General features: G+C 41.3%; 1 pseudogene; it reads left to right on the forward strand.

Annotated features, from left to right (window-relative positions):
* The first annotated feature begins 22,888 nt into the window (after positions 1-22,888).
* LOC101420753 (nuclear cap-binding protein subunit 2 pseudogene) lies at positions 22,889-23,511 on the forward strand (annotated as a pseudogene).
* Positions 23,512-26,001: the final 2,490 nt, after the last annotated feature.

Genomic DNA, 26,001 nt, shown 5'->3' on the forward strand with positions numbered 1-26,001 from the left:
AACAGTAGCTATAGTTAGGTTGGCTTTGGTGAATGGAAGTTCACATTGCTAAGCCTATGTATAACTTCCATCCCTACCACTATGGCCTCTTTGTTCATGAGCCTATTGGGCAATGACAGGTATGACTGGAGAAAGAGACCAACTGGTATCCACCAAACAGATCATTTTATCCACTTGATTATTAAAATGTTTCTCTACTGAAGTCACTCTTTGGTGAGCATTCACATGGGACACAAATAGCTTCAAGTTTTTTGCCCACTTAAAAGGGTCTAGCCACATACTTCTTTCCCAGATCTCTTTGGCACGAATTTTCCAGTCATGTTCCTTCCAACTCCCTGACCATCCAGCCAAACCAATGACGATAGCCCATGAATCAGTATACAAATGCACCTCCAGCCATTTTTCCTTCCAAGCAAAATGAACAAGCAGGTGCAGTGCTTGAAGTTCCACCCACTAGAAGGACTTCCCTTCACCACTGTCCTTCTCAGATGTTCCAGAAAGGAGCTGTAGTGCTATTGCTATCCACTTTCAGGTGATACCTACAGATCATGCAGAACTGATCATATACCAGGCCCAAGATTTCTCTCCCTCAGTTAACTGATTGTAAAGAAATCCCAAAAGGCCATAACCGTGGGCTGGGAAAGAGAAGGTAATATGACAGGAATTGGGGCCATCAGCATTTGGGCCACCTCTTCATATAACTTACTTGTGCCTTCAGGACCTGCTCAAGCCCTATCTTGCATATGCCTCTTCCATTTTATGAAGGCATGCTGCTGTGCATACCCATTTTTAGGGCTAGGCAGGTCAAACAACACCCAGCTCATAATGGACAGCTCAGGTCTCATGGTAAATTAGTGGCCTATGGTTGGACATTTGATCTCTACTAAGGCCCATTTGCAGGCCAAAAGCTGTGTCTCAAAGGGATAATGGTTATCTACAGAGGATGACAAGGCTTTGCTCCAAATTACTAAGGGTCTGTGTTGTGATTCTCCTATACAGACCTTCCAAAACTTCCAGAAAACATTTCTATTTGCCACTGACACTTCCAGCACCTTTGGATCTGTTGGATCAACCCAAGTGGCAGAGGATCTTGCGCAGCATTCTAGACCTGTTACAGAGCCTCCTTTGTTCTGGTCCCCACTCAAAACTAGCAGCTTTTCAGGTCACTTGGTTAATGGGCTGGAATAGCACATCCAAATGAGGAATATGTTGTCTCCAAAATCCAAAGAGGCCAACTAGGCATTTGTGCCTCTTTTTGAATTGTGGTAGGTGCCGGAGGCAACAGCTTATCCTTCACCTTAGAAGGGATATCTTGACATGCCCCATACCACTGGACGCCTAGAAATTTCATTGATGTGGAAGGTCCCTGTATTTTTGTTGAATTCATCTCCTATCCACTGACATGCAATGCCTTACTAATAGGTCTTGCTCACCAGGTGCAATCAACATGATATCATCAATATAATGAACCAGTCTGACATCTTGTGGAAGGGAAAGACAATAAGGTCCCTAAGGACCTAGATTATAACCCAGGCTTGGAGAGTTGATATGCCCCTGAAGTAGGACAGTGAAGGCGTAGTGCTAGCTTTGACAACTGAAAGCAAACTGTTTCCAGTGGTCTTTAGTACCAGCAATTGAGAAAAAAACATTTACCAGATCAATAGCTTCATACTAGGTACCAGGGGATGTGTTAATTTGCACAAGCAACGATACCACATCTGGAGCAGCAGCTGCAGTTGGAGTCACCACCTGGTTAAGTTTACAATAATCCACTGCCATCCTCCTAGATCCATGTTTTCTGCATATATCAAATAGGAGAGATGAATGAGGATGTGGTGGGAATAACCACCCCTGCATCTTTCAAGTCCCTGATGGTGGCATTAATCTTTGCGATTCCTTCAGGAATCCTGTTTTGCTAGGTAGGGACAGTTCTAGAGTCTTCCACTTGATCTTTCCTAACATAAAAGCTTTCCCTGCACAAGTCAGACCCTCAATATGGGGGTCCTGCCAGTTGTTGAACATGTCTATTCCAATTATGCATTCTGGAACTGGGGAAATAACCACAGAATAGGTTTAGGGACACACTGGATCACTGTAAGGTGGACCTAAGCTAAATTCCATTGATCACCTGACCTCCATAAGCCCCTACTCTGACTGGTAATGTTTTGGGTCTCCTAGAATTAATGTCGCTTCCAAACCAGCATTTAATAATCCCCAAAGTTTCTGATCATTTCCTTTCCCCAGTGTGTAGTTACCCTGGTAAAAAGCTATAAGTCTCTTTGGGGAGTGCTGGGAGGAAGATTAACACTATAAATTTTTGGCATGTACCAGGGTTCTTCCCTAAGAGGACCCAGGCTCCCCTTTATTCAAGGGACTTTATTCAAGGGACTTTATTCAAGGGACCCTTTATTCTGGGTCTGTAAATATTTTCAAATTTGGGGATTGATTAAGGAGCCATGAGTCTTTGTTTTTGTAATTCAAATTAGACTTCTGCTTATACAAATCAAGTAATAATTTAATAGACCGCCCATATATTTTACTTTTTTTTTTTTTTTAAAGATTTATTTTTATTTATTTTAATTCCCCTCCCCTCCCCCGGTTGTCTGTTTTCTGTGTCTTTTTGCTGCGTCTTGTTTCTTTGTCCGCTTCTGTTGTCGTCAGCGGCACGGGAAGTGTGGGCGGCACCATTCCTCGGCAGGCTGCTCCCTCCTTCGCGCTGGGCAGCTCTCCTTATGGGTGCACTCCTTGCGCGTGGGGCTCTCCTACGCGGGGGACACCCCTGTGTGGCACGGCACTCCTTGCGCACATCAGCACTGCGCATGGGCCAGCTCCATGCGGGTCAAGGAGGCCCGGGGCTTGAACCGTGGGCCTCCCATGTGGTAGACAGACGCCCTAACCACTGGGCCAAAGTCCGTTTCCCTATATTTTACTTTTGGGTACCTCATGATCTACTAGTCAATGCCTTAGGTCTCTGTGAATCTGAATATTTTGATTACTGTTTTGAGTCTGCTGTCCATTTTGGTAGCCAAGCTCACCTTGTCTTTGGTGATTAAGTGCTGCCATTTGGCTTCTGCCAATCTGGGGTCAGATCTGATCATTCCCATTGTGTTTAAGGATACAAATTCAGTGACAGCATTTCCCATAGTAATATGTGACTTACAGAGAAGAGTGACCACAGAGTTCTTCAGAGATGATGGAGTTATTCTCACAAGTTTATTCTTGACAGTCCTGGTGAAAAATGTGCCCTCTGAACATTCCTGGGGTGGGTGAGTAGGTCTTATATGATAAATCCACTCTCACATTCCATTCTTTCTAAGTCTTTGGATCCCCTCAATTATATTATACCAAGGCAGTTCTGGACTTTTGACCTCAGGCAATGTAAGCTACCTTTTGGTCCATGCTTCAGCTGATCATTGAAAAATACTGTTAGAGCCCTTTCTAACCCCTCTAGCTACAATATTGAATCTAGAATCTCTTGCGTAGTTGTCCCATATCATTAAATTCAGTCTGATCCAACTTTATATTCCTTCCACCCTTAATATCCATTCCCACACATATTCTCCTGATTTCTGTCTATATAAATTGGAAAAATCATGCAGTAGTACAATTTCTGTTGGGTCACACTTCATACCTCACCTTTTGGGACTCTGGTCTTGTTATAAGTCTTGAACAAAAGAGAAGTGGTGGGAATGGAAGAATAAGAAGTGTCTTGCAAGCCAACTACCTTCCAACATTCCATTGCAGTTTCACCTTATGAATCAGGATTAACCTATTCAGACAGAGGAGTGAGGATTGTTTCCTCAGAGGACATGGTTACAGATTAATCAGTTGCAGCTGGGTTAATCTCTACAGATTGAGATTGGATGGCAGATTTCTCAGGGCAGACTGGAGGTTGGGTGGCTGGTTCCTCAGGGAAGACATTTATAGGTTTATCTGGCAAAGACTCAGGAAAACCTAGGGTTTCAATGTCCCCACCACCATCATTATCAACCCATATGCTGCCATTCCAATTTTCAGGACCTTATTCCTTTCCGATGAATGCCTCACTATAGCAGCAGACACGCTGCAAGGTTAGGAATTTAGTTTATGTTGTAATTCAGTCACTCACACAATGAGACTCTGGGTCTGGTTTTCAGAAATCTCAAGTCTGCAGATACACAAAATAAGATTTTCTTTCCAGGCACACAGAAACTTTCACATCCTTCATGTGGTACTTAAGTTAGGAATCTGAAACTTTAAGCTCATCCCTTTCTTTTACAACTGTATCCAGCATATTTAGGAAAAATCAGGCAATATCATTATACCTTTTAACTCCACAAAACTCTGTTAAGTTTTAAACATACTCACCCAGAGCCATCCCTCTTATAAACATTTGAGTAGCTATATCCAAGAGATACATATTTTATGTATATCTATTGTCAGCTCACACTGGGGACTATCAGTGCTATCTTGATTGCTGGAAATAGAGTCATTAGTGCCTTTGAATCTAATCAGGTTAGAGAGCCAATTCCCAGAAAGCCAGAACCAATTTAGAAATCTCAGTCCTTAAAATTCTGTTTCTCAAGAACTACTCCCAATACCAAAGTTATGTTAGTCAGGATTCTCTAGAAAGACATAACCGACAAGATAGACAGCTATATCAATATATCAATATAATAATGTAAGTATTATGACTTTTTAAGATTTGTCTCATGCAACTCTAGGGATGGGCAAGTCCAAATTCCATAGGGCAAGTCACAAGCTGGGAACTCTAAGGTTTTCAATGTTTTCCCTAAGAGAAGCTGGCTGACTGAAGTGGAAATGGCAATTCTCTCTTTGACTGCTGAAATCATCACTTCTCCTTTTAAAGCTTTCAACTGGTTGGATGAGACGTCCCTCTTTGTTGAAGACAATCTCCTCAGTTGATTGTAAATGTAATCAGCCATAGATGCAATCAATTTACTGATGATTTAACTACACAAAATATCCTCAGAGTAGCAATTAGGCCAGGGCTTGCTTGACCAAACAAGTGAACATCATAACCTGGCCAAGTTGACACATGAACTTAACCACCACACTCATCTTCTTCACCTGGCTAACTTCTACCTATCTTTCAAGAAGCAGCTCTGGGGCCACTGTGTAACTCTATTTTACTTGTCCACTTTCTCATGTCTCCCCTTGAATTTGAGCTGCACATGGGCAAGGACCTTATTTTAATTGTTTTTGGATCCCCAGCAACAAGCACAAGCACATCATAGATGCTCAATAAATGGTGACTGAATAAATGCATAAAAGCATAGACGTCTTTCCAACCACCTCTGCTTTCATGAAAAAGAGAAATATCTAGTTGGCTTTTATCATCAGCCAGTGCCTGATATCATCAGCCTCTAATTCATACAGAGGTGCATTAGGAAAGGACAAAAACCTGCCTAAATTAAAAGACCATCTAACATTCTACTTCATATTCCAGAGATCCTGGGGGTTAATTCATCAATAACCTAAGTGTTAAAATCCAAGCAGCCTATTATTCAAAACAGAGTTTTAAAAAAATTAAAAACATTAAAAAATTAAAAAGAAAAAAAAGACCTCTATAAATCCTGCTTTCACTTTAAGCCCCATAAACATTAAGGGGGGTAGAGGGCAGGATCAAAGCTCGTGTTTAAAGCAGGTGAAAGTGCATTCAAGAGCTCCCGCCTTGTTTTCTGCCCACACAGTGCAGAAGTGTATAAAGTGCTGGAATGCAGAGAATGCCTCACCATGATTCCGGTCCAGAGAAAAAAAGAAACTCCCTTGGTTAGGATTTACACAGTTAGAAAACAAAAAAATCCAACTTTACAGCATTGAACGGCACATACATGGAGGAGAATAAGCGCCCGAGAGCCCCGTTGGCAAAGTGGCATCCGCCTAATGCCGGGTTTGAAATGAGTAATTTGTAGCTAGGAGGTGGCACTCTACTGGAAGCACAGGCTATTGCTTTCCTCCCACCCCTCCAGATAATTGTTTTGAAAATGCCTCCAATTTGGGACAGTCTAGCATACACAGAAGCTAACAGTTTCCGAGAAAGAGCTTTCTGGGTGAGTCTGGATGCCACACAGGTGGGAAGGAGACTTATGCCCTATCCAGACAGGCAGCAGGGGATTCGTTTCTTGTCACTCCCATCCTTGATTATTCTTTCTGCTCCAAACTTCCATCACCCTCCCCTTAAAGGACATGAGAGCTGAGAGGAGTCTGGGATAGAATCAGAGGTCACCCTTTCACTCTTTGAAAACAATGATATCTTTTTTGCAGGTTGATGTAAGCTTCAAAGTCATGTCTGACGGGTATAGCCGAGAGCCTCGCACACACAGAAGGTACAAGTAGCAGATGCTTAAGGACTGAACACAGGGCCTATCACAATTGGGGTGAGGGTGGGGGTGAGCATTGGGCCCAAGCCCCACATTGGCAAAGGGCCTCCAATATAGGGGTCTGAAGTCACATCCAGTGACATTCTACATACAATTTACAGAGATAAACCAACAGATGGAGAGAAGTTTCCTTTACCAAATTTAAACTTGTGCCTGTGTTACCCTGTTTTTATAAATCCTAAAATTATCTGATGACTGGCACAATATATTTTATTGTAATGTGTTTTTAGGTTAAAATTGTTTATTAAGTGTAAACTTTTTCAAGATAAAAATGTAAAACAGTTTATGTAACTCTGGCTTTGTCATTTTTCTGTTCTTGAAATTTATTAAGAAGCTTCAAAAAAGATGGAAGTGGCCTGTGTCTTTTCATGATCTCTGAAGTCCAGATTGGGGAAGTTTGGATTTTGGGTCTTTCTTGGGAAGGATTAGCAAATAAAGAGATACAGAGTCATCAGCAATCTGTCTAGACCAGCGCTGCCCCATAGAAATATAAGACAAACCACATGTGTGTGCCACATACATGATTTTAAATTTCCTTGTAGTCACATCTAAAGAAGTAAAAAGAAACGGGGGAAATTAATTTTAATAGGATATTTTATTACCCTATATATTTTTAAGATATTATCATTTCAAATGCAATCAATATAAAAATTATTTATGGGATATTTTTACAGTCTCCTTTTTTAAAGTCCTCCAAATCTGGTGTGTTCTTTACACTGATAGCACATGTCAGTTGGATTGGCCACATGTCAAGTGCTCAGTAGCCACGTGTGGCTAATGGCTACCTAGTTGGACAAATCCAGAAGCCACAACCTTCATTCACCCCTTCAGGTTTGTTTGGATACATTAATATCTGGGCACTTGTCACTTCAATGGTTAACAGTGGGCATTTAAAAGAAGCAGGTTAAGAAAAAGATAAGAGATGGCAACTGACACCTAGTGGACCTGAACTGAACATTGTTAGCAAGAAAATCAACTAAGTAAATGAGAATCCACAACATTAACCCAAGTTTAAGGATAAGAAATCTTTCAACATTTCTGATAGTTTTCATAGTCCCTGCTTTCCTCCATGGAACATGCTCTGGGACTATTTCTGCAACAAGAAATCTACTTTGAAAAAGCACACTGACTCTGAACTGATTATGACTGAAGAATACATGGCATAGATGAAAATCAGTGTGAAACTATAGTGTGCTTTATCAGAAGGAGCATCGTACCTGGGCTCCTCATTCCAATATCATGCATGCAATCCCCTTCTGTCTATTTCCAGATATTAGATTTCTGCCTAAGACTTTGTTTAGTAAAAAAACATTTCCCCAGTGAAGGGAGAAAAGAGGTTAAAAACCTCTGGATAAAGTGATCCTTGGCTAAATGAAAGAAGCCATACTTAAAAGAGATATACTATGTTATTCCATTTAAGTGACATTCTGGAAAATAGGGAAAGAAATCAGATCAGTAGCTGTCAGGGGCAGTGCATGGTACTAGGGATGGGAGAGAGAATTGACACAAAAGGGAATAAGGGAATTTTCTGGATGATGGAAATATTCTGTATCTTGATTGTGATGTTCTATACCTGAAAACAATGGATCTCCTATGTGTAAATTATACCAAAATGTTCCTGACCCCCAAAATGACGTCCCTAGTCCTTTTTATCTCTAACTGCTAGAAATCATAGGATGCCAACTCTCAGGCAGAATGGGTGAATGTGATTTGAACCCTCAAATTATCATTTCTTATATTTTAAACCCTGCAGTGGGCATTTGTGGTTTCTGTGACCCAAAGTCCATGTTCCTGTCTTTTGGTGAAAGCATCCCATTCCCTTATAGAGAGTTACTTCTCCACTGCAGTCGTTTTGGTTGGCTGCCAGTCTGGCCCTCTCCTACCTAAAGAATGGGCTTAGTACCCTAACTTTGCCAATGGACTCTCTTTCCTAAGACTTTTAATCTTTATCAGAAAGGAAAGAAGTGATAAAGAAATGTCAGCTGGTTTCTGTCATCCAGACTGCTAAAGTCGTCCTGCCTCCTGGCTCTTTCTGAACCTGTTTCCTGGCCTAGTCTTCGATTTTTGCATCAGAATCTGCATATAGCTCCTTCAATATCACCTCCAACCACTCTGGCATACCTTCTTGTACTATACAGGCTGGAAATTAAAACCACCCTTCCCTCTTTCTTGCAGATAGAGTTCATATGTGACTTGGGTTCTACCCAGCAGGTGTGCTAGCAAGAGATTTGGAGGACAATTGTGAGCTCTGTGAGATGGTGACTTCACACAGGAGAGAAGATCATCTGGGGCATCTTGGACAGATAGTCTACCCTCTAGTCCCTAGTGCCAAATGTAAAGCAGCAGATAGTACTGGAATAGTCTCTGCTTATTTGAGCTTTTTTTCTGGGCTATAATGCTACTGAATGTATGGCATTCGTGCTTGTTTTCCTGGCCCTCAAAGAAATTCTTTAAGCTATCTAATATCCTCACTAAATATTTTTCTGTTTATACCAACTGAAGAAGTTCAGTTGTCTGCAATTATGGATCCCTTAATTGCACCTTCTAATAAATTCCTTTCTGTTTAAGTTAGCTGGAGCTGGTTTCTGTTGTATGCAACCAAAGAATCCTAACTGGTACAGATGGCCATCTAGTCATCTATTTGCTGAGCACCTATGGTGTCTTAGTCCCTGGGGATGTAAGGACTACTGAAACAGTATCATTGTCCTATAAAAGCTTACCTCTTGGCAGAACCACTTTGAAAAATTATTTGTTAGTATTTAGTAAGCTGAACATATGCTTAATCTGTGAGCCAACAATTCCATTTCTATGTATGTCCCTAAGAGAAACAAAATCATTTCTATATATGTCCCTAAGAGAAACAAAAGCATTTCTATATATGTCCAAAGAAATAGACAATTCTTTATTCATAATAAAGAACGTGGCAGCTTTATTCATAATAGAAAACCTGAAAACAACTGAAATGTCCATTAGCAGTCAAATAGATAAATAAATTTTGGTATATTCATATAATAGAAAACTAAATAAATAACAAGAATAAATTACTCGGGAAACGGACTTGGCCCAGTGGTTAGGGCGTCCGTCTACCACATGGGGGGGTCCACGGTTCAAACCCCGGGCCTCCTTGACCCGTGTGGAGCTGGCCCATGCGCAGCGCTGATGCGCGCAAGGAGTGCCGCACCACGCAGGGGTGTCCCCTGCGTAGGGGAGCCCCATGCGCAAGGAGTGCGCCGCGTAAGGAGAGCTGCCCAGCTTGAAAAGAAAGTGCAGCCTGCCCAGGAATGGCGCCGCACACACTTCCCGTGCCGCTGACGACAACGGAAGCGGACAAAGAAACCAGACACAGCAAATAGACACAGAGAACAGACAACCAGGGGAGAGGGGGGAATTAAAAATAAATAAATAAATAAATCTTTTAAAAAAAAAAAAAAAGAATAAATTACCGCTACACTCAACCACATGGGTGAATCTCAAAGACAAAATGTTGAGAGAAAGAAGCCCGACACAAAAGCATACATACGATATGGTTCCATTTATATGAAGTTCAAGAACAAACCAAACAAATCTATTGTGGTAAAAGTCAGAGGAGTGGTTCCTGGGTTGGGGTATCAATTAGGAAGGTGCCCAAAGGAACTTTCTGGGATGCTGGAATTGCTTTATCTCTCATCCTGGGAGGAAATGTGAAAAACCTCAGGTTGTACACTAAATTGTAAGCACATTTTAGGTATACCTAAAAAAAATTTTTTTTAAGGAAAAGAATTTAAAGAAACACACAGCCTAACAGGGCCACCAAGTGGCATTTAGAGAACTCTAAAGAAGGTGATGAGTGCTATGACAGGGGGACAAATAGAGTCTATGGAACTACAGAGAAGAAAGTGTTGAGTTCACCCTGGAGGAAGATGGCAATGAGGCTCAAGGAACACCACTTGGGGCTACACTGTGAATGACCTTGTATACCAATATAATAACAATATTTTCACAAAATTATCATCCATCTTTCAGAACAGAAAGCTGATTTTTTAAATATTTACTTATTTTTTAAATGAAGAAAAAATGCTTAATCATATTCATATCTCATAAAACGAAACCCCATATTCTCTTTTTTTTACCTTCAGCATTGATATAGTCCCTTCTTTGTTTTTGCTACAAAAATATTCCAATATTATTGTTAACTATGGCCAATAAATTACATAGTTATATTTTTCCCATGTGTTACCATATTCTTAACACCTTGAGGTAGAACATTCCTTTATTTATACTATTAACCACAATCCTCATTTACTGCCAAAATCAGTTATACATCCCCTATACTATCTTCCAGCTGTCCTCCATCTAACATTAACCTCCCTAGACTACCCATTTCAGTCCCAATCACATCCATAAATCCAGTGTTTGTTACACTAATTATAATGTGCTACCATCAAGCTGATTTTTTAATGGAAGAAAAACTAATTTTATTTTCAACTTAATTCTTTCCCTGACTTTTTCAGAACTTAATGTTCTATTTTTTTTTTAAGATTTCTTTATTAATTTATCGCCCCCCCCCCACTTCGTTGTTTTGTGCTTGCTCTCTGCTATCTGTGTGCATTCACTGTGTGTTCTTCTATGTCTACTTGTCTTCTCTTTTAGGTGGCACCAGAAACCAATCCTGGAACCTTCCAGGGTGGGAGAGAGACACTCAATCTCTTGTGCCACCTCAGCTCCCTGGTGTGCTGCGTCTCTTATTGTCTCTCCTTTGTGTCCCTTTTTGTTGCGTCATCTTGCTGTGAGAGCTCTCCATGCAGACCAGCACTCCTGCATGGGCCAGCACTCCACACAGGCCAGCACTCCGTGTGGGCCAGCTCTCTGCTTGGGCCAGCTCACAGAGTGCTGGACCTCCTGTATGGTAGACGGGGGCCCAATCGCCTGAGGCACATCCATTTCCTTTAATGTTCTTCTAAAATATTTAAACTGTCAGTAGAAAAAACACAATTTTAAATTAAACAATACAAAAACAATGATATAGAATCATCAAGATCTTTCAAGCATATAATTCTTTTATTCTATAATTTGCAATATGATGGTTAAACTCCTTTTGCTTTGTTTCAAGTGTAAGACTTTTTTTGTTGTTGTTAATGTAAGGTTTTTATTAATATTTATTTTATTTATTAATAAATAAGCAACAAATGTGTCCATTTGCTGTGCACTCTCTTTGTCTGCTCATCTTCTCTTTAGGAGGCACCAGGAACCCAACTGGGGAGAGAAGGGCTCAACCGCTTGAACCACCTCTGCTCCTTGCCTTGTATTTCTGTATTTCCTCTTTGTGTCTCCTTGTTGCATCACCTTGTTACATCAGCTCGCCACCTTGCTTTTCGTCTCTAGGAGGCACTGAGAACCAAACCAGAGACCTCCCATGTGGTAAGCAGGTACCCAAATGCTTGAGCCACATCTGCTTCTCTTAAGTGCAAGGCTTTTTCTTTTTTAAGGAGGTACCAGAGATTGAACCCAGGACCTTGCACATGGGAAACAGGCACTCAAACCACTGAGCTACACCTGCTCCCTGTAAGACTCTTAAAAGGCAATCCTAAAGATTGCAAACCAAAAGAAAATAAGGATTTCATTCACCTTTATTGGAAATTTCGCATCACCCCTACTCAACTTTTAAGTGAGTATTAGGTAATCCCCAAACCTTGAAAGAGGTTTCAGTATAATTTTAAATAAAATTGAGACACAATTTGATGAGTGACAAGTAGCATTTTGACTGTCCCATATTTTGAAGAAAGTGCTTCCAATTTTCAGGTTTTCTCTTTTACTTCAGTAAGAGTATGTGCTATGTTTAAAGGCCATGAACTGTTTCAAATCTGTTTTAAAACAGACGAGATGTAAGTAAGCAGATTTCAGGAGTGCTCTTTCTATTCATGGAAATACCTACAGCATTTATACTGCACATGTTTCTCAGAAGTTGCCTCACACCTGGGACTACAATGGAAGGGATGCTTAACAACCTGATTTTTCAGAAATGAAAGGATTATTGCAAAATCCTGAAGGCATCTCAACAACATCAACTAATAAACAGGTATATGGGGTTTACAGAAAGGGTAGGGCTGGGAAGGAAAAGAAAATATTTTGCAACAAAGTTTTTTAAAAAATTATAAAAATTGCAAGTAGCCTATGTGTGTATTACCAGCATAGGTTTCTAAATTGCAGTCTTATTTTGGCATTTCTTTCTACCATGGATTTGTGAAACACAGGTCAAATGTCATTTCAGCAAATATCATTATAATTAATAGCAAATTCCAGCTCATGCTTCAAAGAGACAAAAAATAAGACACCCAGCAAAAGAAAATAACTTCAACCACCTCTAGCAGCTTATTCAGTCATTCAACTCTTTGTTCAATGAATATTTATCATCTAACTATTACATGCCAACTGTTGTTTTAGGAACTGAGGAAACAATGAATAGAACACAGGACTTCCTCTTGAGGATCTTACAGTGCAGTGGGGGAAGAGAGATAAATAAATAATTACAGCGATAAGTGGAGTCTACCCTTAGAGTTAGACACAGGGAATAGAAGTACAGAGGACATGGCGGTTACTTCTGCTGGGACATCATAAAGGAGATGATGCTTGTGCTGACTCAGTGAAGACAAAAGAGTTTGAAGAAAGAGGGGAGGCAACGGGGAAGAGTGACAAGAAATTAGATTAGAGAGCTAGGCTTGGACCAGGTCCTGAAGGGCTTGGTGCGCCTTGCAGAGTACTGTGAATTTAATCTTGTAGGCCACAGGGAAGCCGTGAAGACGGTTCAGATAGGGAGTAAAGTCAGATTTGTATTTCCAAAAGGATCATACTCGCACCAGTGATGATGTCATGCCAGGTGAGACTGCAGCTTGGGAAATGAATTAGGAGGCTGCGGTGAGTGTCCAGGCAAGCATCATGAGAGCAGTAGCAGAAGGAGTGGAGAAGAGCGACAGTTTGGAACTGTTTAAAAGTTACCGGGGTCAAGACATCAGAACAGATTAACTCTTTTAGAGAGAATAAGTTTCAGTTTGACTGACTGAGTGGATAGTATATTAATGGAAACAAAAAACGTAGGAAGAGGAACTTTTTGGAGGAAAGAAAGTAAGTTTGGTCTTATAACCAAATGTTGAGTATAAATTAGCAGCAAGACTGATGTCAAGTGGCAGTTGGGAATACAGAACTGGGGTCAGGTTGGCCTCATTATTTTAGTTCTTGTTCTTTCAGAAAAAATAAGAGCCCCTACTAGCAGTACAATCTTTGGGTATCTTTTCAAATAACTTCTTCATAAACTAATGTTTCCCTCCTCTTGGGACTTTGTTATCAAACTATATAATTTGTTTAAAAGGGTGGAGATAGTCACTGCTTTTCAGAACTGTCAGCTTAGGGCCAACTCTTCATAATTCCATAGAAAATTATTCATATTTTTTTCAAAAGGAAAAGCGATGAGAAATGAGATAATATATTAAAGGAAATCAAATAAATTTACAATAAAAGATCATTAGGAAATGAAATCCTGTCAGCCTAGATAAATGGGCCAGATTATTACATTTAAGTCAAACTAAATTACTGTCCATGTATCTATTAAAGCATTTATAAGTGTCGAAAATCGAAATGTTAGGATTCCAACCATAGGAGTAAAATCAAAGTGATTTTGATAAGTTTAAACAGTCTTTTACTGTGAAAGAAAAAAGATTAAAAATCAGAAAATTATGTAAATATCACAGGTAGGTGCATAGAATTCCTTTTCTTAAATACAGCAAACAAGATGGGAGATTAAAAATAAAAACTTAGAAGTACTGTTTGTACAATGAAGCACTATAATTTACCTTCCCTCCAAATAACTAATTTTAAGATTTTTTTAAGTTTGCAAAATCTTATATTCCCTTCTTGAAAAACTAAGAGGAAATTGCTGAGATAAATTCAGCCTGTTGTAGATGAAAGAAATTTGCTCTCCCTCTTTCCTTCTTTCTCTTTCCCTCCATCCCTTTCTTTCTCCCACTCCTCTCTAACAGAAAACATTAAGTCACTATTGCTCTGATTAAAATGAAACCTCTCTTAACTAGATTCTGCCCAATAAGACCCCTTAATTAAGCAATTAAGCAGATATTTACTCTATCGTTTGTAAGACAAAGAGGCAAAAGATAAGAAAGTGTGTACGTTATTCTTAAATTGAATTAAATTGATTATTGAAGTTTTTCAAGGATGACTCTCATGCACCAGAGAAAGCGTTCATTCCCAAAGTCAGATGATACATTTACCTGATCTGCCTTAAATTGGAAAGCTAGGAAAAGCACCCATGTCACTTGAACAGGTCGCATTCCGCCCCTAGTTTTGCTTTCTCTTGTGTGCAAAAAAAGATGATCGGACTAGATGATCTCTAAAGGAGCATTTGCCAAACCTTGAGACCATTATTTTAAACAAAGATTTCTTTCTGGTCCCTACCACAGATCTATAAATCAGAATCTTTTTGGGAGAAAGGAGTTTGCTCAGTTATCTTTTTTCTTTTCTTTCTTTTTTCTTTTTTTTTTACATTCCTTCAGTTGATTCCAATGAAGGAATAGCTGTATTTGAGAACCACAATACTAAGCTACTAGCTTTAAAGGTCTATGAAATTATGAATCAGACAGTTTAAGATTTTTATAAAACAAGACTTGAACAAAACAAGATTTGTGCCTATCTACTCAATTAAATACAAATGCATCAGTCTTTGTCATCCACTGCCTAGCACCATTGCAATCACAATCATTCTGTTCCATACACATGACTCGATCCTGACCAGAGAGACATGGGAGCTTCCAAGAAATGTTTCCTTGCTGGAGTTACTCTGACCTTTCAATTTCTCTCTATTCTGTTGATCTTCTTATTGCCATCAAGCCCACAAGCAGATCACCAAATGCACTTCAACTCAGGCTGGGGACCTCCTGAGGAAGGCTGTCTCCATCTAACCTTTGTTCATCCAAATGTTGCCACCTCTCTCAGGCCACCAGGACTGGTCTGAGATCCTGTGTCACTTAGGATGATTTTAGCCGCAAACATAAGAAAATACCTAGGCAATTTGGTTTACTCAATAAAGAAATGTGTTATTTTTATAGCAAGACATCTAGAATTGTTGCAGACCTCAAGCTGAATTCCTCCACAGACTCAACCACATCATCTAGGACCAAACTTATTTCACTCTCTCTGCTCTTCCATCATTGGTGAATCTTTGCTCTTAAGCACTTGGAAATTGAATGCTGGTATATAGTGTTTAAGACTCTCTGTTGTGGGGTGACTGGAGGCATACTGAGAAAAGGTGCACCATAACACAAAATGATGTTTAAAGATGGATATGTCTGTAGTGTTTAGGACAAATAAGGGCTGGAAGAAATTGGGAACAGGGGAAGCTAGAAAACAACAGTAATAATTGTTTAAGCTAAAATTAAAGGAAAGTAAGTGCCTGCGTTAGATGAATGGCACCAGAAATTGATGGAAGAATGACTTGAAGAACACCACAGATGGTTCCCAAGACATGGCATTTGACTATACAGAGAAATAAAATAAAAAGAGTCAAAGGTGCAGGAAAAAGTGCTGAAGTTATGAGTAACTATTAGGTATTAAAGAAGCAAATTCAACCATTTAATTATTGATTTTTTAAAAAATATGGTTATATGTATTTTTTTTTATTTCTCTCACCTCCCCCCGCCCCAGTTGTCTGTTCTCTGTGTCTATTTGCCACGTGTTCTTCTTTGTCTGCTTCTGTTGTTGTCAGCGGCACAGGAATCTGTGTTTCTTTTTGTTGTGTCTTATTGTTGTGTCAGCTCTCCGTGTGTGTGGCGCCATTCCTGGGCAGGCTGCACTTTCTTTTGTGCTGGGCGGCTCTCCTTACGGGGCGCTCTCCTTGCGCATGGGGCTCCCCTATGCAGGGGACACCCTGCATGGCTCAGCACTCTTTGTGCGCATCAGCACTGCACATGGACCAGCTCCACATGTGTCAAAGAGGCCCGGGGTTTGAACCGCGGACCTTCCATGTGGTAGAAGGACGCCCTAACCACTGGGCCAAGTCCGCTTCCCTGGTTATATTCTTTATATTGGTAATTTTCTTTAGAGAAATTCTTTTAAAATATAAAGGGTATACAAAACAAAACTTTGTAATTAATATAGGAAAATCCAGTATTATTTGACAACTAATTTGATCTTCCAAATGGAATGGATTCAACAGTGAGATGTGCTGTGGTTCTGAAAGGGGATAGGTAAGATCATGATTACAAGGACTTCCACTGCCTCCAAATTATGTGACATATTGAATATAGTTCTGATAAAAATTTACAAAGAATTTTTTGCCCTAATTAAATGATTCTATAATTTAAAAACTCACCTGGAAAGAAAAAAAAGGAATGGACAACAATAGATTGTTTAACGTTTAAAGAAACATAAGGAGGTAATATCTAAATGACACTAAGGGGAAACGGACTTTGGCCCAGTGGTTAGGGTGTCCGTCTACCATATGGGAGGTCCACGGTTCAAACCCCGGGCCTCCTTGACCCGTGTGGAGCTGGCCCATGCGCAGTGCTGATGTGTGCAAGGAGTGCCATACCACGCAAGGGTGTCCTCCGCGTGGGGGAGCCCCACACGCAAGGAGTGCGCCCATGAGGAAAGCCGCCCAGTGTGAAAAGAAAGTGCAGCCTGCCCAGGAATGGCTCCGCCCGAATAGACACCAAGAACAGACAACCAGGGGAGGGGGGGAAATTAAATAAATAAATAGGTCTTTAAAAAAAAAAAAATGACACTAAGGAAGAACAAAAATGTTGAGCATGATGAGGAAGTAAGGTAGAGTGGTTACATAGCAGAGAGGGCCTGGAATTTGGAATGGGAATTTGCATTTTATTTGGGATTTATTAATTTTCAGTGGCAGTTAAACATCCAGTGGAAGACACTGGATAGTAGTACACAAAGCCAGAGCTCCAGATAGTGGTCCAGCCCAAAGTATTATTTTGGGAGTTGTCCCCTGACAAATGGCATCTAAAGCCATGGGATTGGATAAAATGACCCAGGGAATACATGTGGATGTATAATACAAGCATTGAGAGGTCAGCGAAATCAGGGTAAATCAGCAAAGAGAAGCAAGGAAATGGGAAGTAAATCAGGAGAGAATCATATCTTAAAAGCCAACTGAAGCATCTAGCTTCCAGCTGGAAGGAGGCCAAGTGCAATGTTAGGTTGCCCTGCACTGGAGTTCATCCCACACCAGCCACCTTTGCCATGCCACCCAAGTTCTAACCCAATGAGATCAAAATTTTGTACCTGAGGTACACAGATGGGGAAGTGGGTGCCACATCTGCCCTGGTCCCTATGGGTGGCTGCATGGGTCTGTTGCCAAAAAAGGTTGGTGATGATCTCACCAAGGCAACTGGTGACTGGAAGGGTCTAAGGATTAAGATGAAACTGACCATTCAGAACACACAGGGGAAAGAGGGTGGATTCTAAGGTACTGTAGGAGGGACTAGCCTTAGATAGGAACATGGGGAGTAAGGCAGAAAGTCAGGGATTGTGGTGCAGATGCTGGCAGGGAGGAAATCATGATGGGAGTCTGTGGAAGCCCTTTTTGGGTGGCTTCAGTGTTTTTCAGAAAAGGAAAAAGCTAGGGCATCAGCTGAAGATGAAGCTGCATGAGAACACTGGAGAATTAAAGAGAGAAAAGAAAGTAATAAAAAGTTATCAGACAATGGCAAAGAAATTATATTAATTTCCTAGGGTTGCCATAACAAAGTACCACATACTTGGTAGCTTAAAACAACAGAAATTTATTGTCTCACAGTTCTGGAGGCTAGAAGTCCAAAATCAGGGGGTAGGGAGATTGTTGTAGAGAAGTCGGGTGTACACGGTATCGAAGGCCAGGACACAAGAACTCTGAGAAGGAAGTTGGTTTATTTCAACCGGCCAGACTCAGCGGACTCCTGTCCTAATAAAAACTGAGCCCCAAATAGAATTTTTCGGTCCCTTTTATACAGAGGAAATAAGAGTAGGGAGACAAATGGTGCTTGTATGCAAAAAGACCTTTTGTTAGTTTCTTCAAGTGTTTTATCTGAATATTAGATAGGTTATTTCCTCCAGGTGTTTGATTTAACACGTATTCCCCACATTCCAAGCCAGCTTGAATTTATCATATCTTCCACATTTCATCTGGATGCAACCTTGAATACACATTCAGTCTTACATCCTTACTGAACATTCAAAGACTGTGGGGCCTATATTACTTATTTGGATTTCTAGAGACTAGGTACACTTGGAAACAATTTTGAATTTATGCACAGGCTATATTAAGATAATTCCCCCTTGTCTCTTCTAGCTTCTGGGGCTTGCCAGAAACCCTTGTTGCTGCTTGGCCCATAGATGCTTTGCTCCAGTCCCTGCCCCTCTTGTCACATGACCTTCTCCTTGGTCTCTGTGTTAGGGACCACATTAATCCAGTTTGGCCTCCTCTTAACTAAATACATCTTCAAAGACCCTATTTCCAATAAGGTCACATCCATGGGATTGGGTGTTAAGACTTCAAAATATCTTTTTGGGGAGACATAGTTCAACCCACAGCAGAAATTCAACAGGAAAAATATAGTAGGACTGTTGGGGAGTAGTAAAAACCCACTTAAGAATAGTGACAATTGGGAAGTGGCTGTGGCTCAAGCAATTGAGTTCCCATTTACCGTATGGAGACCAGGGTTCAATCCCCAGGACCTCCTAGTAAAAAAAAAAAAAAAAAAATGAAGAAAAGAAGTGTCCCAGACCTATGCAGAAAAGGCGCGAAAAAGATGATGATGCAATCAGATAGGAAAAAAAATAAGGAAGAGTGACAATTAATTTAAAATGAGAACAGCCAAGCAAGATTATGCGTTTTCCTCCAGTCACATTCAATTGCAAAGGTGTAAATATGGAGTTGGGGGGAATTACATATAACCAAACTGGGCATTTACCAGACAAGTACAAGAAAATGCAGGGAGAAGGGGGCTTGTTGGGGAATCTGAGTATACATGCAGTAGAGTGATTATGGGGCTGAACCGAGGGATCTAAACTTCATAAGGACAGAAGTGAACACATGACATGGGTGAGGGGCAGTAAAAGAGATTAGATTCATGGGTCACGGGTACAGATGGGGTTGAAGGTTCATGAGAGCTGTGGTGCTAGAGGAATTGTGCTGGTAAGACAGGAGGCGATAGCTCAACAGAATGAATTAAATTGAAAGTATGGAATGGCGATGGTATTAATAATAATGAGATCTTGGGTATTACACTATCTTGACTTGGGATCCCCTAGAAGTAGACCCTCAGAAAATGATTCAGGTGCAAATAATTTATTTGGGAGGTGATTCCACTGACAGGAAAGTGGGGAAGTGAGAAAAGGCAGGGAAATAAACCAGTAAAGTTTGTTAAGTCAACTGGAGCTTAATCCCCTCGGGAACTCCAGGAAGAGCACACTCCCAAGCTATTCCACCCAAACGCAGAGTGAGCTGCGGGATTTAGACACAAAATCCTGTCCATCATTGCCTTAGCGCTGCGCTGCATTTAGCAATTAATTCCCCTGACATTTGATCCCTGCTGTGTGAATGGGCAGTGGGGTCTAGAGGTCAAAGAAAGCCCCAAGCAAAGAGATCCAAGTCCCTGCAGTAGAAAGTTGGGCTGGTGTGCATCAGTCAGAGATAAAGCAATATTGGCAGGACACCAACAGTATCTTTTTTTTTTTTTAAGATTTATTTTTATTTATTTCTCTCCTCTTCCCCCCTCCCACCCCAGTTGTCTGTTCTGTGTCTATTTACTGCGTGTTCTTCTTTGTCCGCTTCCATTGTTGTCAGCCGCACAGGAATCTGTGTTTCTTTTTGTTGCGTCATCTTGCTGTGTCAGCTCTCCATGTGTGCAGCTCCACTCCTGGGCAGGCAGCACCCTCTTTCTCACTGGGCGGCTCCTTACGGGGTGCACTCCTTGCGCGTGGGGCTCCCCTATGCGGGGGACACCCCTGTGTGGCACGGCACTCCTTGCGCGCATCAGCACTGCGCGTGGGCCAGCTCCACACGGGTCAAGGAGGCCCGGGGTTTGAATCATGGACCTCCCCTGTGGTAGACGGACGCCCTAACCACTTGGCCAAGTCTGCTTCCCCCAACAGTATCTTTTACACCGGGAGAAGTGGTGGTGGAGATAGGGATGAAGAGGAGATCACTGGAGAAAAAGAGTTCAAAACATTAGGAGGGGGAAACAGACTTGGCCCAGTGGTTAGGGCATCCGTCTACCATATGGGAGGTCCGCGGTTCAAACCCCGGGCCTCCTTGACCCGTGTGGAGCGGGCCCACGCGCAGTGCTGATGCGCGCAAGGAGTGCTGTGCCACACAGGGGTGTCCCCCGCGTAGGGGAGCCCCACACGCAAGGAGTGCACCCCGTAAGGAGAGCAGCCCAGCCCGAAAGAAAGTGCAGCCTGCCCAGGAATGGCACCGCCCACACTTCCCGTGCCACTGACGACAACAGAAGCGGACAAAGAAACAAGACGCAGCAAATAGACACAGAGAACAGACAACCAGGGGAGGGAGGGGAATTAAATAAATAAATAAATCTTTAAAAAAAAACAAAAACATTAGGAGGCCCATGTACTAGAAGGACAGGAGTAGTGCTGGAGAAAGTCCAGTGACACAGTGGCTAAAACCTTCAAGGAATGAAGAAGAATGATCTGGGATCAGGTGACGCCCGTGATAAGGAATGTTAGTCACCTGACAACATGAGGGCCCACACTGGGGTTTAGGGAGGAGTGGGGACAGTAGTCTGAAAGCCACAGAGTGGAGTAAACAGGATGCCTCCTCACTCCCAGGCCTGGTGGTATAGGGGACACAGGAGAGAAAACAGTCACACTGAGGGACCACAAGGAGGGAATGAAGCTTAGAGACAGCAATGAGATGATGAGGAAGAATTTGCTGATGGCAGAACATGAGTTCCCGAAGTCACATTACAAGGTCATGATAGAAATGCACATTCTGAAATGCTATTCATACTTTGTAAGACAATTCATAAAAGAAGATATACGAATGAGTAAATTTAGTAAAAATGCATTCACAAGTAATCCAAGACAGGCAGTTTACAACAAAAAATTCCATTACCTCCTGTAGCAGTTTGATATAATTGATGAATTCCAAAAAGAAACATTGGATTATGTTTGTGATCTGATCTGTACCTAGGCATGATTAAGTTATCATTGAGTGTGGAGTCCCCACCCAGTCCCCATCCCTCAGTGGGTGGAGACTCACAAATAAAAGACATGGGGAAGGACAGAGTTGAAGCTTTTGATGTGAGGGTTTCTGATGTTGGAGTTTGATGCTGGAGACTTAAGCTGGAGCCTTGGGAAGTAAGTTCACAGAGGAAAGAGAAGCCAGCCCCAGGAAGAAATGAACGTTGAACCCAGAGAAAAGCAAGCCCCAGGAACATAGGAACCCAGGAAGCCTGAACCCTCGCAGATGTCGACAGCCATCTTGCTCCAACATGTAAAAATAGACTTTGGTGAGGGAAGTAGCTTATGCTTTATGGACTGGTATCTGTAAGCTCCTACCCCAAATAAATACCCTTTATAACACCCAGCAGATTTCTGGCATTTTGCATCAGTACCCCTTTGACTGACTAATACACCTCCCAAATGTAAAGAGCTTTAAAAATTAACTTACTCAAGGTAGGGATCACAGGCACCCTCACACAATGCTGGCAGAAATAGAAATGGACATAACCTTTCTGAGAGACTGACAATCTGTACCCAAACACTCAAAAAAGAAATGTGTGTACAATTGAATCCAGTAGTCCTGCTGCTACAAATTTTTCCAATATAATTAATCAGTCTGTGCACATCCAAGGCAGTTGGCAGACAGTGCTGTTTGTATTGTAAAAGTTAAAACATCCAAAATATGTAAAATAGTAATGAGTTTTTTAAACTTAAGATTCATCCTAGGTGTGGTGGTTTGAAATTGTCCATACCCCAGAAAGACATGTTCTTAAATTTAATCCATTCCTGTGGTGTGGACCCATTGTAAGTAGGATCTTGTGATGAGGCTACTTTAGTTAAGGTGTGACCCTCCTCATTCAGGATGGCTCTTAATCCTCTTATTGGAGTCCTTTATAAGAGAATGAAATTCTGACAGAGAAAGCCACAGAAGCAAGAAGCTGAAAGCAAGGAAACCCAGAAGAGAAGAGAGAGACCAGTAGACGCCACCATGTGCCTTGCCATGTGGCAGAGGAGCCAAGGCTTGCCAGCAGCCGGTCTTCAGGAAGAAAGCATCACCCTGATGATGACTTGATTTGGACATTTTCACACCCTCAAAACTGTACACTTGTAAGCTAATAAATCCCCATTGTTCAAGCCAAAACTATTTCATGCTATCTCTTTTGAACAGCCTAGGGCACTAAAACACTAGGGATATCCAAAAGAATTGAAAACAAGTACTCAAACAAATACAGGAGCATGCATGTTCACAGCAGCATTAGTCACAACAGCCAAAGGTAGAGACAACCCAAATGTCCATCAACAGAAGAGTGAATACCAGCGGCCTCCTGAAGGCGATGAGCAGCACCTCCAACATGGAGCTGAGCCAGTACCAAGACCAGCCCTTCTGGAGTGACAATGAAAAACAAGAAAAATTACTGAAGAAAAGCTGTACTTTGTATGTCAGAAATCTTTCCTTTTACACAACTGATGAACAAATCTATGAACTCTTCAGCAAAAGTGGTGCCATAAAGAAAATCATTATGGGCCTGGACAGAAAGTAAAAACAAAAACAAAAAGCCAGCATATGGATTCTGCTTTGTGGAGAACTGTTTAAGAGCAAACACAGAAACTGCCATGTGGTATTAAATGGACTGCATCTGGATAACAGGACCATTTGCACGGATTGGGACGCAGGCTTGAAGGAGGGTCGGCAACCCAGAAGCAACCTGGGGACCAGGTACAAGACAAGTGCCAGCAAGACTATGATGCTGGGAGAGAACGATATGGAAAACTGGCACAAAACCAGCGAGTGGGCGAGAGCCCTATCAGTGAAAAACTCCCTCTTTGGCCTGTTGAATTGTTGAAGAGCAAACCAGCCCATTTCTACCCACCTTTGAGCAATGTCTCTACTGAGCTAGAAACCTCTTCATGATTTTCCTCTCTGAAAATTATTAAAGGACAGAATCCAAATGAATGCCTTTAATTCTAATCTTAGAATGTTGACCCTGTGTCAGATTACCAAAATGATTTTCTGTTACCAGGGCAAAAATTGTGTTCCATAATGATGGATTATATCTGTAATGTTGATTATTCTGTCAGCCAAAAACATCACACTTCTTTTAGGAAGGCTGGAAATTTTTTTAAATTTGCTTTACATGTTAGAATCTAAGTAGGTTCATGATCTCCATTGGATTTTTTTTAATTTAAAGTTTCCACAAGATAAAGCTTAATAAACAGAGTTTTGCTATGTAGTATAGCCTTGCGCTACATTAGGAACAAGATGTAATGCCAGATGCTCAACAACTGAATTTGTTTTCTATGTTGAATTTCCAATCTTTAAAGGCAAACTTAGAGTCAAGGGACCTATCTAAAAAGGTGCGACAAAAGTTAAGCTTTAGACAGTCACCAGGGACACCACTTGCCTCCATGTTTTACATGGTCCATCAGGAAATTGAGGTGCAGGATGTAAAGGGTATTTACTAAATACAAGTTATACCTAAAGCTGAAGGAAGCAAGAGTTCATATTAATGAGAACTTCAGATGCTTCAAAGAAGAGGGGTGGGCAGCATTGTTGGTAGGAAATGTGATGAAATAACAAAGAATGAGTTCAAACATTGCCTTGAAATTATGAAGGTTGCTCTGAGGCCCATCAGATTTATTCTTTTCATTTTCAGAATTATCTTGAGAATAGAGTGGATTTAAAAATAGCTTGAAGATGGAAAAAAAAATACTTTAAAGTGACCAGATAAGGAGGAGCAGATGTGGCTCAAGCAGTTGGGCACCCACTTCCTACATGGGAGGTCCTGGGTTCAGTTTCCAGTGTCTCCTAAAGAAGATGAGCAGATGCAATGAACTCACACAGCAAGCAGACACAATGAGCAGGGAGTGAATGTGGTTCAAGCGGTTGGATACCTGCCTCCCAAATGGGAGGTCCTGGGTTCATTTCCAGTGCCTCCTAAAAGATGAGCAGACGATGAGTGGACACAATGAGCAGAGACAACAAGCAGAAACAGCAAGTAGATGACAAGCAGACAGACGAAAGAGCCATCTTGGGGGTGGTGAGGAATGATTAGATAAGCTTCCTTCAGGAAATGTCTTTTTCAGCTAATCTTATATTGAAATCTGTTTTGTTTTTACCCCTTGTCAAATGAATTGTACTTACTGAGGTTCAGAACCTTAATAGTGAGCTGATGTTCTCTACAGAGAGGGGAGTCTAGAGAATTCATTACGCATTCATAAGGCAATAAGTGATTTGTCTATAATACTTTTGTGAGCTGTTGCTCACTTAATAATGCTAGTCTAGTATAATTTTCCCTGATAAAAGTGAAGTGGTTTGTGAAAGTTAGGGCTGAAATAACTTAATGTGAACATCTTTCTTTCATGTTACAATAACTAGGTTTTCTCATGAAATTCAAACAGTTCATTTGAATTTTTAAAAGAACTATTACTAGTTGTAAGTGCTTAGGAAGAAACAATTCTCAAACATTCAATTTATTGAGGCTATACTATTTGTTTTTCTAATTAATTTTTAAAATAGATATATATTATCTCCTTTTTAAAAGAAGTTTTCGTGTAAAGGAAATACATAGTCTTTTTTTTTAAGCCTTTATTTATTTATTTCTCTCCCTCACTCCCCCCCCCCCCCCCCCCGTTGTCATCTCTCTGTGTCCATTTGCTGTGTGTTCTTCTGTGTCCGCTTGTATTCTCATCAGGCAGCACTGGGAATGTGTCTCTTTTTGCTGCATCATCTTGCTGTGTCAGCTCTCCATGTGTGTGGCACAACTCCTGGGCAGGCTACAGTTTTGCACAGGGCAGCTCTCCTTGCGTAGGGGCCACTCCTTGCATGGGGGGACCCTTACATGGGGGCATCCCTGTGTGGGCCGGCACTCCTTGTGAGCAGCAGCACTGCATGTGGGCCAGCTCACCACACAAGCCAGGAGGCACTGGGCATTGAACCCTTGGACCTCCTATATGGTAGGTGGATACTCTACCTGTGGAGCCATATTCCCTTCCCAAATACATAGTTTTAAAGAACATTTCTCAAACTTTTGGTAGAGTGTAAAGCTTTTAAAAAATTATCAAGGACCCAGAAGAATCTTTGTATATATGAGTTAAATCTAGTGATATTAATAGTATTAGAGATTAAAAGCCGTTTAAAAATAATAAAAATAGTATTGCATGCTACCATAAATAACATCGTATGTTATATTACATTACATAGTTAGAATAAGTAATACATCTTCTATAATAACAACTAGGGAAGCAGAGTTGGCCCAGTGGTTAGGGCGTCTGTCTACCACATGGGAAGTCCGCGGTTCAAACCCCAGGCCTCCTTGACCCGTGTGCAGCTGGCCCATGTGCAGTACTGATGCGCGCAAGGAGTGCCCTGCCACACAGGAGTGTCCCCGCGTAGGGGAGCCCC

The sequence above is a fragment of the Dasypus novemcinctus genome, chromosome 6 (assembly GCF_030445035.2).
Source record: "Dasypus novemcinctus isolate mDasNov1 chromosome 6, mDasNov1.1.hap2, whole genome shotgun sequence".
NCBI lineage: Eukaryota > Metazoa > Chordata > Mammalia > Cingulata > Dasypodidae > Dasypus > Dasypus novemcinctus.